Raw genomic sequence first — 12642 nt, forward strand, 5'->3', positions numbered from 1 at the left:
CTGTTCTACACATATGCAATTTTTTCTTTCATATGTCATTCACACCACTGGAACAAAATATTGGATGGTTATAAGAAGAATAGAAAACATGTAATAAATCTGTTCCTCTGCTTGGCTTATAAAAAGATTACCAATAAGTTGATTATCGATCCTCCCACCAAAAAGATCAAATGATAAAAACTTGGAAGTGTGTTTCAAGACAATATTTATTGAAAGGGAGAGAGGAATTACACAAATGACCTATGCAAAGGTCCAAAAATGATAGCAAACACAGTTATAGTTCCTGAAATACTGACAAATTGCCAATAACATGTATCAACAAATAAACATCCATGTGCGGCTAAGTGTAAAGTCTCAACCAAATTGTAAAAATACCTCTACTGTAAATAGAAGAGAAATATTGAAGAAGAAACAGAAAGAAAAAGAAGGGAAAAGGAGAGGGGAGAGAGGAACAGGAAGAAGACTTAGCTGGACATGCCCAAAATGAGTAATTAGAGGCACAAGACTTGGGGTTCATACCATAATTGAATAGGTTATTTACATTAAATGCAGGGGAGACCTTAAAGTGGTATTATTATTTATCTTTAGATCCAATGCCGTAGACTCACCACTGCTGTAGAATAACCAATGCTGTAGGACAGGGGTGGGGAACCTCTGGCCCGCGGGCCGTATAAGGCCCGCAAAGCCGTTTGTTGCGGCCCACCTGCTTGTGTCAGTGAGACATGCCGCCACCCAGTCCGGCGGCAGCGTGTCTCAGCTGTCAGGGCAGGGAGGAGAGTGCAGCTACATGTCCGATGGCAGGTAAGATCTCAAACCAGCCGCCAGTTTGTGAGCCAATCAGAGCTCGCGGACCGGCAGCCAATCAGGAGCCACTGCTGCTGGTCCACGAGCTCTGATTGGCTCACAAACCGGCGGCTTGTTTGAGGTCCTACACACCGCCGCCTGACATAGCCATGTTCTCCTCCCTGTCCTGACCACCTGACACCCAAGACCCGCCACCCCGTCGGATGGAGCAGCAGCAGCGGTAAGCAGTACAATGGGGTGGGGGGGCACTGTGGGGGCATTTGTATACCTGGCACTGTGGGGGCATTTGTGGATTTGGCACTGTGGGGGCATTTGTGGATTTGGCACTGTGGGGGCATTTGTATACCTGGCACTGTGGGGGCATTTGTGGATCTGGCACTGTGGGGGAATTTGTATACCTGGCACTGTGGGGGCATTTGTGGATCTGGCACTGTGGGGGCATTTGTATACCTGGCACTGTGGGTGCATTTGTGGATCTGGCACTGTGGGGGCATTTGTATACCTGGCACTGTGGGGGCAATTGTGGATCTGGCACTGTGGGGGCAATTGTGGATCTGGCACTGCACTATTGGGGGCATATGTGTACCACGTCCCATTTTAATTGGCCACACCCATTTTTTGGGCACGCGCGCGTACCTCTAAGGGGCAGACCTACTGAGGGGCAGGGTCATTTTTTAAGTTGAGATTTTTTGTATGGCCCCCGAAGGATTTTAAATGGCCCTTGGTAGAAAAAAGGTTCCCCACCCCTGCTGTAGAATCACCACTCCTGTAGATTTACCAGTGCTGTAGAATTTCTACTTCTGAAGACTCCTCATACCTGTATAATCACCACTGCTGTAGATTCACCAATTCTTGAGACTTACCACTGCTGTAGATTCACAATACTGAAGAATCATAAATTCTTAAGACTTACCACTGCTGTAGACTCACCAATACTAAAGAATCACCACTACTGTATACTCAGCAATGCTGTAGACTCACCAGTGCTGTAGAATCATCAATTCTTGAGACTAACCAATGTTGTAGACTTACCAATGCTGGAGACTAACCACTGTTGTAGATTTACCAATGCTGGAGACTAACCACTGTTGTAGGCTATTCAATGCTATAGACTCACTAATGCTGTAGAATCGCCAATACTGGAGACTGACAACTGTTGTAGACTCACCAATGCTGGAGACTAACCACTGTTGTAGACTCACCAATGCTGGAGACTAACCACTGTTGTAGACTCACCAATGCTGGAGCCTAAAAACTGTTGTAGACTCACAAATGTTAGAGACTAACCACTGTTGTAGACTATCCAGTGCTTTAGATTTGCCAATGACTAAAGCTGGGTAGACACTTGCATGATATCATGCCAATTTGTCCGATTCAGAATGACAAATTGGCCATATAGTGCAGTACCTATGGTCGATTGCGCACTCCCATGAGTCAACTGTGAGATCATGTGATTGGCCATGCTGCACAGCGATGCAGTGATTGTGTGATTGTCCATGCTGCACATGCAATGCAGTGAATGTTAACGAGGGGTGGAACAGTGATCATTCCGTTGCCCATTACTATCTGCCTAGTGTGTACTTTCAATCTCTCATTGCGCAGGGCAAAGGATAATCCCCCTGAGCTTCGGCACTATTGTTGTACGCATTAGTGTGTACCCAGCCTAACCACTGTTGTAGACTCATTAATGCTGTAGACTAACCACTGTTGTAGGTTTGCATTAGTGTGTACCCAGCCTAACCACGGTTGTAGACTCCTGTGTCTAGAGATATTCTAAGTAAACATAATGATGTACCTTGTTAGTGCAAGTAAACAAAAGAAACAATGTGTGCTTATACGTCTAGCCTCAGTACGCCATGCATCGGGAGATGTCTGGCGTGAGCCGGTAGTTACCGTACAACTCTGCTAATGCCGGGTGTGTTTCTTTGCCGAAAATGCATCTTAATCACATTGCTATGTGCAACTGCAGCTGTATCTGCATACAATATACAATATGCTACGTTAATGTTTTCCAGTAATGTGGTATTTAGGGGTATATTTACTCAAAATCGATCTGCTTCGATTTTTGGCAGATTTTTGGTTGATTTTATATTTCAGGGTCTAAATCCCACATTTACTAAAAGATGATTTTAAAAAAAAAATTCTGACACAAGGGCCCTCATTCCGAGTTGTTCGCTCGCTAGCGCATGGCACACGCTAGGCCGCCGCCCTCTGGGAGTGTATCTTAGCTCAGCAGAATAGCGAACGAAAGATTAGCAGAATTGCGAATAAATAATTCTTAGCAGTTTCTGAGTAGCTCGAGACTTACTCCTACACTGCGATCAGCTCAGCCCGTTTCGTTCCTGGTTTGACGTCACAAACACGCCCTGCGTTCGGCCAGCCACTCCCCCGTTTCTCCAGTCACTCCCGCGTTTTATCCTGGCACGCCTGCGTTTTTCCGCACACTCACAGAAAACGGTCAGTTTCCGCCCAGAAACACCCACTTCCTGTCAATCACACTCCGATCACTTCAACGATGAAAATTCTTCGTTCGGACATGAGTAAATCGACTAAGTTTTTGCTAAAATACTTAGCGCATGCGCGCTGCGTACCATACGCATGCGCATTTTTGCCTTAATCGCTCCGTTGCGAAAATCGGCAACGAGCGAACAACTCGGAATGACCCCCAATGTCAAAAATCATCTGTTAGTAAATGTGTGATTTAGACCCTGAAACACAAAATCGATAAAAAAAACAATCAAACATTGACCAAAAGAAAATTTTTAAAAAATCAATCAACATTGACCCAAATCGACTTTTAGTAAATATACAGATGGAGCCTCGTTCATCTATACATCTATGGCTTTTGTCCCGATCACAGAGTCACAGTGTGCTTGGTCGCAAGGTGGCGCACTGTCGCAGGGTGGCACATAGAGCTTAGCATGGCATATGGCGTAGCATTTGGCGTTACCGGTGAGTGTAATACCAGCGATCATCTATCAGATGATGCTTTTAAAAATCACCATTGCGCATGTGTGAGGTGTCCAATAAAATACTATAGTGCAAGAATCACCATTGCGCATGCGTGAGGTCTCCATTAAAATACACTATAGCGCTTTACTGTACAGTACAGTACTGTATGTTAAATAGACATGTTTCTAAGAATGTCAGAAGTGATGTAAAGTCATGATAATGTATTACACTCAACGCTTAACATGCCTTAAAGATGAATGTCGGGCCCCACGGTCATTTTTATAAAGTCATCAGCACCCAAACTAAGAATACCAATACAAAAAAAGAATGTATTCTAGTAAGCTATCTCTGCGTCAATGACGCATGCTAGAATTGGCTCTGGAAAGCACGGTGTATAACCATTAGTAAAAACGGCAGCAGTTCTGCCTTAACCTGAATCTCCAATTAAGAACCCTTCTGCATATTGCCCTTACGGTACTAGGGTCTTTAAATGTATTGAAACACAATTTATTTCTCTTAAACTTTTCTCTGAGCTTGATAAAATCCAGTTTTCTTACTCAGAGTATAGAAATCAAGAGAGAAAGTTTATCATAGGGTAGTAATATCTAATCAATCCATTAAACTAACAGAATACAAGAAAACTTACATAAAACAATTGCATGTCATAATATGCAGCAGTGTACCAAACAGAGAAGGCAACTAGCATTCAGGAGTCACTATAAGTTTAAAAACACATTAAGGATCCCACTCTTACCGCTCACCATCTGATGTCACCAATATTAAGGATCCCACTATAACCGCTCACCATCTGATGTCACCAATATTAAGGATCCCACTATAACCGCTTACCATCTGATGTCGCCAATATTAAGGATCCCACTATAACTGCTCACCATCTCATGGCGCCAATATTAAGGATCCTACTATAACCACTCACCATCTGATGTCGCCAATATTAAGGATACTACTATAACCGCTCACCATCTCATGGCGCCAATATTAAGGATCCTACTATAACCACTCACCATCTGATGTCGCCAATATTAAGGATCCCACCATAACCACTCACCATCTGATGTCGCCAATATTAAGGATCCCACCATAACCACTCACCATCTGATGTCACCAATATTAAGGATCCCACTGTAACCGCTCACCATCTGATGTCGCCAATATTAAGGATCCCACTATAACCGCTCACCACCTGATGTCGCCAATATTAAGGATACTACTATAACCGCTCACCATCTCATGGTGCCAATATTAAGGATCCCACTATAACCGCTCACCACCTGATGTCACCAATATTAAGGATCCCACTATAACCACTCACCATCTGATGTCGCCAATATTAAGGATCCCACTATAACCACTCACCATCTGATGTCGCCAATATTAAGGATCCCACTATAACCACTCACCATCTAATGTCGCCAATATTAAGGATCCCACCATAACCGCTCACCATCTGATGTCGCCAATATTAAGGATCCCTCTATAACCGCTCACCATCTGATGTCGCAAAAATTAAGGAACCTACTATTACCGCTCACCATCTGATGTCGCCAAAATATTGAGAATCCCCCTATAACTACTCTCCATGTGATGTTGCCAATACAGTATTAAGGATCCCACTATAACCGCTCTCCATCTGATGTCGCCAATATTAAGGATCTCACTATAACCACTCTCCATCTGATGTCGCCAACATTAAGGATCCCTTTATAACTGCTCTCCATCTGATTTCACCAATACACTATTACGGATCCCACTATAACCACTCACCATCTGATGTCGCCAATATTAGGGATCCCACTATAACCAATCTCCATCTGATGTCGCCAATATTAGGGATCCCACTATAACCACTCACCATCTGATGTCACCAATATTAGGGATCCCACTATAACCACTCACCATCTGATGTCGCCAATATTAGGGATCCCACTATAACCACTCTCCATCTGATGTCGCCAATATTAAGGATCTCACTATAACCGCTCACCATCTGATGTCGCCAATACGGATATTGCATTAAAAATTTCACCTCTGACTCTGACGTATTTCGATTTATGTCAAATGTTTCTCAAAGCAAGTGAGGCAATGAGCTGGTGTACTGCAGCCCAGAATGCCATAACTTTTGAACAGAGTCATCAGATATGACCAAAGTCCGTCCAGCACTTGTCACTGGATTGGGGGAAAATAATGTGTACAGTAGATTAGAAGGTACCAAGTGCCAAAGGAACATGTGTTGGTGTTTCTTTGATTCCAAAGCATATAGATGCTCTAGCAGCATTTTGTCATGCCATACCTCCCAGGGCCGGCTCCAGGCCTACTAGCACCCTGTGCGAGAAAATGTAAAAGCGCCCCCTAACCCCTATGCGCGCGCCGAAGGCGCGCGCGCTTCGTGAAAAGTGGGCGTGGCCTCCTGGGAAAGTGGGTGTGGCCTCGTAACTTCATATTATTAAACTATAAATAAATATATTTTTTCACACCCCCTCTATGCACACAATTAGCAGCCTTATGCAGAACAGCCACAGTAGTGTTCCTTACACACAATGTCTCCAGTGTAGTGCCAGCTACACATGACATGCCCCGCAGCAGTGCCAGCTACACATGACATGCCCCTCAACAGTGCCAGCTACACACAATAGACCCCCAGCAGTGCCAGCTACACATGATAGTGTTCACGTTTTAGGGCAGGGTGCTGATCACAAGGAGGGCACATTTTTAAGTAAGGAGGGCAAAATGATGTACATACTGTAATACTTGGTGCTCCTCCACCCACATGCTGAAGCAGGGACAGTGCGCGCCGAAGGCGCGCAGCAAAAATTTAGGGCCGTTGCTTCGTGGGGAAGGTGCATGACCACAGAGTAGTGGCAATTCGCATTACACCACATAGTAGTGCAGCTAATACACATTGCACCAGGTAGAACCTCCTACACACTTTGCGCCAGGCAGAGCACGTTAGACACTTTGCGCCAGGCAGAGCACGATAGACACTTTGCGCCAGGCAGAGCACGATAGACACTTTGCGCCAGGCAGCGCACGATAGACACTTTGCGCCAGGCAGCGCACGATAGACACATTGCCTAGCCACAGATGCCTAGTAGATACACTACATGATATGCCCCCCAGCAGTGCCAGCTACACGTGACATGCCCCCCAGCAATGCCAGCTACACGTGACATACCCCCCAGCAGTGCCAGCTACACGTGACATGCCCCCCAGCAGTGCCAGATACATAAATGGCCACACAGTGCAGATATGCCCCCAGTGCCAGATACATAAATGCCCCCACAATGCCAGATACATAAATGACCACACAATGCCAGATACATAAGTGCCCCCACAGTGCCAGATGCATCAATGACCCCACAGTGCCAGATACATAACTGCCAGATACATAAATGCCCCCAGTGCCACAAAACATAAATGCCCCCACAGTGCCAGATAAATAAATGCCCGCCGTGCCACAAAACATAAAAGCCCCCACAGTGCAGATATGCCCCCACAGTGCCAGATACATAAATGCCCCCAGTGCCAGAAACATAAATGCCCCCACAGTGCAGATATGCCCCCACAGTGCCAGAAAATTAATGCCCCCACAGTGCAGATATGCCCCCACAGTGCCAGAAAAATAATGCCCCCACAGTGCAGATATGCCCCCACAGTGCCAGAAAAATAATGCCCCCACAGTGCAGATATGCCCCCACAGTGCCAGAAAAATAATGCCCCCACAGTGCAGATATGCCCCCACAGTGCCAGAAAAATAATGCCCACAGTGCAGATATGCCCCCACAGTGCCAGAAAAATAATGCCCCCACAGTGCCAGAAAAATAATGCCCCCACAGTGCAGATATGCCCCCACAGTGCCAGAAAAATAATGCCCCCACAGTGCCAGAAACATAATGCCCCCACAGTGCAGATATGCCCCCACAGTGCCAGAAAAATAATGCCCCCACAGTGCAGATATGCCCCCGTGCCAGAAAAATAATGCCCCCACAGTGCAGATATGCCCCCACAGTGCCAGAAAAACAATGCCCCCACAGTGCCAGAAAAATAATGCCCCCACAGTGCAGATATGCCCCCACAGTGCCAGAAAAACAATGCCCCCACAGTGCCAGAAAAATAATGCCCCCACAGTGCAGATATGCCCCCACAGTGCCAGAAAAATAATGCCCCCACAGTGCCAGAAAAATAAACGGCCCCACACAGTGCCAGACAGATTTTAACTTACCTGTCTGTCACTGACACTGCGGTGCTGCTGGGAGCCGGGAATACTGCTGTGGGCGGGCCGCGGACGGAGGAACAAAACTGTGTGCGCGCTATGCACGCTGCGCGGCGCCGGCGTCCAACGTCAGACGCCGGCGCCGCACAGCGCGCTGCATAGCGCGCACACAAGCGGCCGGGAGTCGGAGTCGGACACACAGAGGCTGGCTCCAGGCAGGAAAATGGCGGCCGCAGCGTGCGGCGCCCTGTAAGAGTGGCGCCCCGCGCGGCCGCTCTAGTCGAACATGCCTGGAGCCGGCCCTGATTTTACCTCCAGTATCAGGTCTATTACTAGACCAATCTTGGAGTTCCTTAGCAAGTTGGTTATGTGAAATCAAGAGACCATGAAGTTATTATATTGTGTTTTCACTGTACTTTTACTATTTGACAAATCACTTAAACATTGGAGTTCAGGTAATGGCTATGAAAAATCAAACTGCTGCCAATCAAATATCCCTAGGTTTTGTAGCTAGAAAATAGTGCTACTCTTGTAGTTCCCTTCACAAAAAGTTAATTCATTAATGGAATACCTCTAAACTTAAGGTCCCTAAACATCAGGGAAATGTCGGGGAATCGGTGAAATGTTTTATTTAAAAAATCACTGATTTGCCATTATTATTATTATTATTATTATTATTATTATCAGTTATTTATAACATTGGGGGTTATTTAGAGATGGACGCAGATCTGTTTTCTCGCAGCAAGATCTGCGCACAGGGCAAGGCCGCCCAGCATGTCTGTGGCGCCACCCCGTGATGCGTCTGCAATTTAATTGTGGATGCATCAATTTAAGTTTGACCCCTGTCCGCCACCCGACATGCCCCCGTTTTGCCCGCCATGCCCCTGCAATGCCGAAATGCCACCCCCCCAAACGCCCATTGCTGTCAATCACTATGCGCTTGCAGCCTTCCTGGATGCAGCCACATAGTGAAGTGTTGTACACACACACTATTGACAGTACGCGTGCACAGACCAGATGGATGCGGCCACTGCGTACAGATACACGGCTGTGTACATCTCTGAATTGCCCACAGAAAATATTTGGCCATTCACATCAGTCCCTGCCCCAGTGGAGTTACAGTCTATATTCCCTATCACATGTACACACACACACACACACACACACACACACACACACACACACACACACACACACACACACACACATTCACGCTAGGGTTAAGTTTGTTGGGAGCCAATTAACCTACCAGGATATTTTTGGATTATGGGAGAAAACCGGAGTACCCCGGTGAAACCCACCCAAGTACGGGGAGAATATATAAACTCCACACAGTTAGGGCCATGGTAGGAATCAGTGCTGTGAGGCAGTAATGCTAACCATTACACCATCTGTGCTGCCCAATTTTTGGTCAGGAACAGGAAATCAAGATTTTTTAAACATGTTTAATATTCCTGATCCCCACACCCATTTTACCATATTAATACAGACTAATTATTTTAAATGTTAAATTTGATAAAACAACATAATACACTTTGTTTTTCATTGTGTTACTGTTGTACTTATTGATGCATTTGTAGCTTTAGCAATGAATTCAATAAAAGACTTACCAAAGCTAAAGTACTACTAACACTAAACTATAGTCATTTGCTAGATGTCAGTGACTCGTCTTGCAAATGATGTATATATTTTTGTATAATTATACTTACACTTTTTCTAAAATAAAAAAATACTACTAGTTTTATTTTCGGGAAATAATTTTCAAATTCAACTTTCATTGGGAATTGTCACTAACATTGCACATTAACTGTAAAGTGGTGTAATTATGTGTCTGCTGTATGACTGATCATGTATCTCATGGGGGAGAAAACATATTGCGTTGATTCACTTACAGCTGTCTTATGTATAAATAAAACAAACAACATATTGCCTTAATATTCTAGTTACTGTTTATTTTAGTGTACATAGTAAATTCTATCTAAAGACTCCATTTTCCATACTATTTGCTGCTAGCAGCTTTTTTTTTTTTTTTTAAGTTTCAGTGCATTTTGTAATGATATTTACTAATGTGCCAGAAGTATTTAACATGATTTACCTATCTGGTGAGGTCCAGTGGTGTCTTTCTGTTCTGTGGCATCATTTCCTACATATAGTATGTTGTTGGAAGCCTGGTAGGCTGCTGGAGAAGAGATATTAACTAACACGTATTGTACCCGTATGCCGCGCGTGTGTATTGCGCCCCATATGCATGCGTAGTTTTGCCATTTTTTTTAAATGATCGCTACATGATCGCGAACATCGGCGGCTAGCGATCAACTCGGAATGACCCCCAATGATTGTCTGCACATGCTCATTGTGCTTTAACATGACAGGGACTCGTTGCCAGAAAATGGTGACCATACTGCTTATGGCATACGGGTTTCTTAATACTGCTGTTTGCTATATATTGGGTTGAAGTCATAACCCCTTTTAGAAATGATTGCTGAAGGGGTAATGGATTGTTTTTAAATTGAGCCCATAAAGTAGAAATCAGGCTGTAAGATAAACACACGCATAAGAAAATATGTGATAAAGTGTTTAAATAGTAGAATGAAGCCTATAGTGTCATTTTTATTATTTTATCCAATAAAAATCCTGCACCGGTAGAATGTGTTTGTATGGGGGAGGGTAGATGCTGGTGGGTTGGTGGCCCTTACGTGTGTAACGTTTTCATTATATAACTGGGTCTGGTATTATATTATAAAGAGTGAAATATACACAAGTTAATGCCGGTTTGAACAGATAATATACCAGGTTATCAACAAAGGTAGCATTATAAGTGGGTGATATCAACGTTGGAAAATTGTTCTTTCTTCAGAGATATTTGCTTGTTTGTTTTCATCTTGCAAAAGTATTATGGTTGCTGGGTTTCATACATAGTCATTAAAGAAAATGTGGGAATAAACACACCACCAATATTAGTATTTGGTTTTGTCAGAAAGTGATGTTAGTTATTATTGTATATAATTCCAGTATGATGCCACGTACACTTCAGGTGGTATAATTTGGATTGTCATATGTACAACATTGCAGTAACTGGCAACTGCCACTGAGTGTGTTTAGTTGTGTGGCCACAGTCAGGGTTGGAGTGGCTCAGAGTGGTACAGGTAAAACCCCCAGTGGGCCCAGAGGAGTTCCACCTCCTCTTTGGACTATGGTGTATTTTCTAAAGTGCATTTCCATTATTAATCTGGTACATTTTCATGCATGCACTAGCAGTGTTTAATGTGTGTGTGTGTGTGTGTGTGTGTGTGTGTGTGTGTGTGTGTGTGTGTGTGTGAAAAAAGCAGTGGATAAGGTGTTTCTGAGTGACCAATAGTGTCATATAAATTTTAGGAGGCTATGTTAAAAAGTTATATACAATTTAATCACATACAATTCATACCAGTAAAAATAAATCTCAAAGCCACATGTAAAAAAACTAATAAAACTGACAAAATGTCTCTGGAGCCAAATACAAATACACAGAATAACACTATGAGTTGATATAAAACAAGAGGACCAAGCTACTAATGTTATAAAATTAGTGTAAAAAATCAAGGTAAATGTATATCTTAACTTGAGAGGATGGGTTATGCCTGGTAGCACACAACGCATTTCGTCCTATCTGGACTTCATCAAGGGGTGGATGAAGTCCAGATAGGACGAAACGCGTTGGGTGCTATCAGGCATAACCCATCCTCTCAAGTTAAGATATACATTTACCTTGATTTTATATTTTATATTTAAAGTTTATAACATTAGTAGTTTGGTCCTCTTGTTTTATATCAACTCATAGTGTTATTCTGTGTATTTGTATTTGTATTTTTATTTGGCTCCAGAGACATTTTATTAGTTTTATTAGTTTTTTACATGTGGCTTTGAGATTTATTTTTACTGGTGTGAATTGAATGTGATTAAATTGTATATGACTTTTTAACATAGCCTCCTAAAATTTATATGACACCATTGGTCGCTCAGAAACACCTTATCCACTGCTTTTTTCACATTATTTACAAAGCACTTTACCAATGCTTTTTTCTTAAGGTGTAGCAGACGCCCGAATATATCTAAGGGAGTGTCCTGTAGGGAGGTAATCTATTTATTTATTTTCTATCTATCTACCCAAGCAATTTGGTCTGACTACTAGTACTGACTGGCTACCGTGAATTGGCGCTGTTAGTTTTTCTTCTACATATATATATATATATATATATATTTATCAAGGTGCCCAGACCATGCACTCTCTAATGGTTAGACAAAGCTCTGTGGCAGCTGGCCACACCCCCTCTGGAGACTGGCCACACCCCTAGACCTGGGCCCCTATCACTGCATTACCGGGTGGGCCCTTCATGCCCCAGTCCAATACTGACCACAGTGGATTTTGCATAATGAGTACTTTCATTATGAAACAATAGGAAGTGATTGTATATCTATTAAATATTGTGGCAAAATTCTGTTGTTGTTATTATTAGAGTGTTAAATATTTAGTTAGATTAATTTATAACATTTATTTGAGTAATTGGTGAACAATCTGTCTAATAATATGCCTGCCAGCTGACTAGTACAACTGAGAGGTTAAACAGCAAATATATTGCATAGAGAAATAGTTACACATGTATGTGCACTTGTCCAAA

At 43.4% G+C, this 12642-nt stretch overlaps 1 protein-coding gene across 1 annotated transcript in view; it reads left to right on the forward strand.

Annotated features, from left to right (window-relative positions):
• The window catches only part of PTPRB (protein tyrosine phosphatase receptor type B), a 146110-nt gene that overhangs the window by 52763 nt on the left and 80705 nt on the right, over nucleotides 1–12642 (forward strand). The window lies entirely within an intron of this gene.

This window comes from Pseudophryne corroboree, chromosome 6 (assembly GCF_028390025.1).
Source record: "Pseudophryne corroboree isolate aPseCor3 chromosome 6, aPseCor3.hap2, whole genome shotgun sequence".
NCBI classification, from domain to species: Eukaryota; Metazoa; Chordata; class Amphibia; order Anura; family Myobatrachidae; genus Pseudophryne; species Pseudophryne corroboree.